Source organism: Coregonus lavaretus (assembly GCF_964263955.1).
Source record: "Coregonus lavaretus genome assembly, chromosome: 27".
Classification (NCBI taxonomy): Eukaryota; Metazoa; Chordata; class Actinopteri; order Salmoniformes; family Salmonidae; genus Coregonus; species Coregonus lavaretus.
In genome coordinates, this window is record NC_140014.1 from 40199142 (window position 1) to 40205141 (window position 6000).

Consider the following 6000-nt stretch of genomic DNA (forward strand, 5'->3'; position numbering starts at 1 on the left):
AATGCTCTCGTGCACAAAGCGAGGTCCATACAGAAATGGTTTGTCGAGATCGGTGTGGAAGAACTTGACTGGCCTGCACAGAGCGTTTACCTCAACCCCATCGAACACCTTTAGGATGAATTGGTGCGCAGACTGCAAGCCAGGCCTAATCGATACACCTAGCCTTCCCAGAAGAGTGGAGGTTGTTATAGCAGCAAAGGGGACTAACTCCATATTAATGTCCATGATTTTGGAATGAGATGTTCGACCAGCAGGTGTCCGCATACTTTTGGCCATGTAGTGTATTTGTCTGTGCTGCGCGCTGCCGCACGATTCCAAATGCTATCTAGATTATCCTTTATCACAGTGTTTTTTTTGTTTTTTTAAGGAACTCGTCGGGCTTTCAACTTACTCTTGAAAGCTGTTATAGTAGAATGCACAAGGTGCAATTTCGAAATTGGGTGGTGCATCAGCAGTTTTCCTCTTGTCATGTCACTCCTTGCAGACCTTAGAGATCTATTTATATATTGTCAGAAATGTCTAGATCAACTAGCCTATGTCAGTTAACGTTTTTTGCTAGTTTGCTTTTTGACCATTCCCATAGGAAAGCAAAATCCAAGAGATCTCATCTTTCCCCCCTTTGTTCCTCTTTAACACCAAAATAAGATTGAATTATTTTCTCATATTTCTCTAATTCTGCTCAGGAGAAACAACCACATAGAAGCTCATATTTGTCTTATTCGGATCAAAATAAGAAATCTCTAAATTATCTTAAATAGGTCTAATTGAACTCTCCTGTATACGTCTCCATGCATGAGACAATGAAATTAGAGTAACATCTCGAATAATACTTGATATGACTGTATTATGACTCAAACATGGCTCAGTTTTCACATAGTCTCACTGCTGCATTATTTTTGTTAGCAACTATTTCTTACCAGCTAGGTTGCCTGCTAACTTGCTAAATCAAACTGAGTAGCTAGTTATCTAACATTAGCTAGCTACACATGCTAACAGAGTTTAGATATAGCTAATGTTAGTCATGGTGAGCTGAAGAATCTACCTAACTAACATAAAAATAAAATAATGCAGCTAGTTATCTAAATCATAACTAGCGGGTTGAAAATAGTGGTATACTAGCTGGCTAGCTAAACACAGCTAACATTAGCTAGCTAACTAGAGTGTGGTGTTGCCACTGTTTTGACAGCAGCTGAGGCGCGTTTAGCTAGCTAGCCAGAGGTAACGTTAGGTAACGCAGTGGTGTAGTTATAATAATAATAATAATAATAATATGCCATTTAGCAGACGCTTTTATCCAAAGCGACTTACAGTCATGCGTGCATACATTTTTTTGTGTATGGGTGGTCCCGGGGATCGAACCCACTACCTTGGCGTTACAAGCGCCGTGCTCTACCAGCTGAGCTACAGAGGACCACGTTGTACTCTAATTTGCCCCAAATTTGCCAAATTGCCTGCCCAGTGAAGGAAAGTGCCCTTTGTGAAAGACGATATGTGAAACAGTGACATAAGCTCTGAATTACCTAAAATTATAAATCCTATATTGGTCTTTCGCAGTCAGGCCCAAGCTGTATTGTGCAAGTAGGCTATTAGTAGTCCTACTATTGAAACAGATACATTTGGCTGTCAACTGAGGCAGAAATTCACAGGTTTCAGATATTTCCAATTTTTTCAGGTTTTTGCTCTCAAAGTCACACTATTTTAATAGAACAATAACAAAATTGGTTGTTCTAAGTCCATAACAATGCATAAACCACATCAAAAGACCACTTTTGAGGTTTGGGAAAAATCTTATATTTATATTTTTGAGTGTAGTTACCCTTTAATTCAAGTTCATAGGCACCTAGCACTGTTGTGTGTTTCTGTAGCCTAGCATATGAGATGGAGTTAGCAAAACAAATGGCCACCGGATTGATACAAATAATCATGATACAATTCTGCCAGGTAGGCATAGGCTACTTTGTAGCTAGTTAACACTTAATTGATAATGTTTTTGGGAAAGCCTTTCCTTCTACCAGAAGACCTACGCTACTTTTGTGGGGATTTAGTATACGCAATGCCCACTGAAAAATTTGAATAAAGTGCCTTCGGAAAGTATTCACACCCCTTGACTTTTTCCACATTTTGTTACGTCACAGCCTTATTCTAAAATGGATGAAATAGTTTTTTTCCTTCAATAATCTACACACAACACCCCTTAATGACAAAGCAAAAACAGATTTTTAGAAAGTTTTGCAAATTTATTTAAAATAAAAAACTGAAATATCACATTTATATAAGTATTCAGACCCTTTACACAGTACTTTGTTGAAGCACCTTTGGCAGTGATTACAGCTTGAGTCTTCTTGGGTATGATGCTGCAAGCTTGGCACACCTGTATCTGGGGAGTTTCTCCCATTCCTCTCTGCAGATCCTCTCAAGCTCTGTCAGGTTGGATGGGGAGCGTTGCTGCACAGCTATTTTCAGATCTCTCCAGAGATGTTCGAACGGGTTCAAGTCCGGGCTCTGGCTGGGCCACTCAAGGACATTCAGAGACTTGTCCCGAAACCACTCCTGCGTTGTCCTGGCTGTGTGCTTAGGGTCGTTGTCCTGTTGGAAGGTGAACCTTCACCCCTGTCTGAGGTCCTGAGCGCTCTGGAGCAGATTTTCATCAAGGATCTCTCTGTACTTTTCTCTGTTCATCTTTGCCTCGATCCTGACTAGTCTCCCAGTCCCTGCCGCTGAAAAACATCTCCACAGTATGATGATGCCACCACCATGCTTCACCGTGGGGATGGTGCCAGGTTGGCATTCAGGCCAAAGAGTTCAATCTTGGTTTCATCAGACCAGAGAATCTTGTTTCTTATTGTCTGAGAGTCTTTAGGTGCCTTTTAGCAAACTCTAAGCGGGCTGTCATGTGCCTTTTACTGAGGAGTGGATTCCATCTTGCCACTCTACCATAAAGGCCTGATTGGTGAAGTGCTGCAGAGATGGTTGTCCTTCTGGGAGGTTCTCCCATCTCCACAGACGAACTCTGGAGCTCTGTCAGAGTGACCATTGGGTTCTTGGTCACCTCCCTGATTGCTCTGTTTGGCCAGGCGGCCAGCTCTAGGAAGAGTCTTGGTGGTTCCAAACTTCTTCCATTTAAGAATGATGGAGGCCACTGTGTTGTTGGGGACCTTCAATGCTGCAGAAATGTTTTGGTACCCTTCGCCAGATCTGTGCCCCGACACAATCCTGTGTCGGAGCTCCACGGACAATTCCTTCGACCTTATGGCTTGGTTTTTGCTCTGACGTGCACTGTCAACTGTGGGACCTTATATAGACAGGTTTGTACCTTTCCAAATCATGTCCAATCAATTGAATTTACCACAGGTGGACTCTAATCAAGTTGTAGAAACATCTCAAAGATGATCAATGGAAACAGGATGCACCTGAGCTCAATTTTGAGTATCATAGAAAAGGGTCTGAATACTTATGTAAATAAGGTATTTCTGTTTTTTATTTTAATAAGTTTGCAAAATTATTAAAAACCTGTTTTCGCTTTGTCATTATGGGGTATTGTGTGTAGATTGCTGAGGAAAAAATGATATTTTATACTTTTTAGAATAAGGCAGTAACGTACCAAAATGAGGAAAAAGTCTAGGGGTCTGAATACTTTCCGAAGGCACTGTAGCTTCCCTCCACTACACTACTGGTTGGAGGCTTAAAAATGCATGAATGCAACGACATTCTAAATGTACAGTGCCTTCAAAAAGTAGCCCTACCCCTTGATGTATTCCACATTTTGTTGTGTTACAAAATATATTAAATATTTATATATATATATATTTTTTACCCATCTACACACAATACTCCATAACGACAAAGTAAAAAAGAAATTGCAAATTTATTGAAATTGAAATACAGAAATGTCTAATTTAGAATAGATAAGGCATGAATACGCTCATGAGGATAAAATGATAAGATCTCATCCATTTCTCATATTTCTCAAATGTAAGTCTCAATATAAATGAGGAAGACACATTTCAGCTGAATGTATTCAGTTGTCCAACTGGCTAGGTTTGTCCCCTTTCCCTTTCCTTACAACTGACCCCCTTTCCCTTTCCTTTCAATCCAAGCTCATTTGTCTCATGAAAGTCTCAATATATATATATATATATATTTTTTGTTCATCTCCTCCTTGCTGCTAAGGGGACATCAGGAGAAACAGTTCAGATATAAGTGATCACTAAATAATACAACATTGAGATCTCCATATTTCATCAGAGATGAAGAAAATATTTTTCCTCTGGGTGGATTTTGTTGTAATGTTTGAGTCACTCAGAGATCACATGAATACATAAAGCCATGGCAAAACGAAACATGAACATGTCTGTTTCAGACACCTGTAGCCTAAACAAGCCATTAATAACACTGGCTACAAATCAGAGTCAGTTAAAGTGTCTCACCTCAGAATATCGCAGGAATGGGTGTTGTATTCAAGGTTTCAATATTTTAGAAACTAATTCAGGTCATCGTCATCTTATATACCTGAAGGCTCCAGAGATTGCTGACGTATTGTACTGTACTGTAGGCTACTGAATATGTTGTGGATACGCCACGCCCACAGTAGGTCTACACACTGCTTCTCATATTACCATAGCTTTCCATTCGATAGGCTAGTGGCAAATCTTGTTTAGTCATTCTTCTGAAAATACTGAAAGAGAGAACAGGTTCACAAGACTTGAAAAGGGCAAATGCCACAACTACTGTTTGTTGCTGAATTGGATAGGCTATATAAATACTGTGTAGGATAGGCTATTTATGATATGATATGCCATTTAAATGTGTAAACTTGGGAATAAAAATACAGGTTGTAAAATGCTAATAATCCAGTGAAGGTCTACCCACTGGGTACTAGTTGGGCCACAGTCAGTCGTTTAATCCTGTGAAATGTATCACATTAGGCAGCAGATGTTATTCTTGGCATATTTTTGCTCACCTGCATGGGCTAATGTTTTTATTTTTTTCCTTCAGCAAGACTTGACTCACTCTCCTGAGGGCATTTTAATGATTAGCCTTTTAGAGAAAATGCCATGGGAAAAAAAAAAACACACAACAAACACAGAAAGTTAATACTTTTGTAATGTTGTATTTATTGCATGGTTACCTGATGTTGCCAGGACTACAATGCTCACAACCATTACTCATGTACCATAAACTTGTTCTGCATGTTTTAAAATGTAATAGGCTATTTGATTAAAAATGTGCTCCGCTTATCGCTGGCCTCCTCCCTAAACAAAAACTGGTCACATAAAATGAGGTGGAACGTCTAAAGCTTGTCTTGTATTTCTGAAACTTTTAGCCTTTTTTTATTTTGACCTAAATAACAATTTAAATGAATCATCCTACTATGATACTATCATACTACTCTCCTGCTACTGTCCATGTTTGATAATAACATATACGATAAACTGACTAAATAAATAACTAATGGTAATTTCCAGGTTTTCACCTGCATTGATGTGACATAGTACAAGTGTATAAGATAACATACTGTATGTTTGTTACGAATAATTTCATAGAACAATCAAAGATGTCGGTCATAATCTTTCCCCTGTTCTCACACTTGCATGCTTGACTTAGTTCATTTGAGGATGTAAGCTCCTGTTGAGTCACTGACAAGGCCTTGGGGCAACGTGTGATTGCCTGCGTGGAGACTTAAATGTCAAACCTGCTAGTTCTTGCACAAACAGCTTTTACGCGGACTATCAAATGACACCACAAGGTGTACAAAGAAGAGGACTTGTTGTCTATAGCATTCCTACGGGGCGGCAGGTAGCTTAGTGGGTAAGAGCATTGTGCCAGTAACCGAAAGGTCGCTGGTTCTAATCCCCGAGCCGACTAGGTGAAAAATCTGTCGATGTGCCCTTAAGCAAGGCACTTAACCCTAATTGCTCCTGTAAGTCGCTCTGGATAAGAGCGTCTGCTAAATGACTCAAATGTAAATGTACATTAAGCTTCCCATGACTTTGACTTCAG

The 6000-nt window shown here is 39.6% G+C and overlaps 1 protein-coding gene across 1 annotated transcript in view; it reads right to left on the reverse strand.

Moving 5' to 3' along the window:
• The window catches only part of LOC311103011 (calpain-1 catalytic subunit-like), a 39660-nt gene extending 35102 nt beyond the window's left edge, over nucleotides 1-4558 (reverse strand). Inside the window, exon 1 of the mRNA XM_084144505.1 lies at nucleotides 4428-4558. The gene's annotated coding sequence lies outside the window, so the exon portion shown is untranslated. The remainder of the gene's footprint in view (nucleotides 1-4427) is intronic.
• Nucleotides 4559-6000: the final 1442 nt, after the last annotated feature.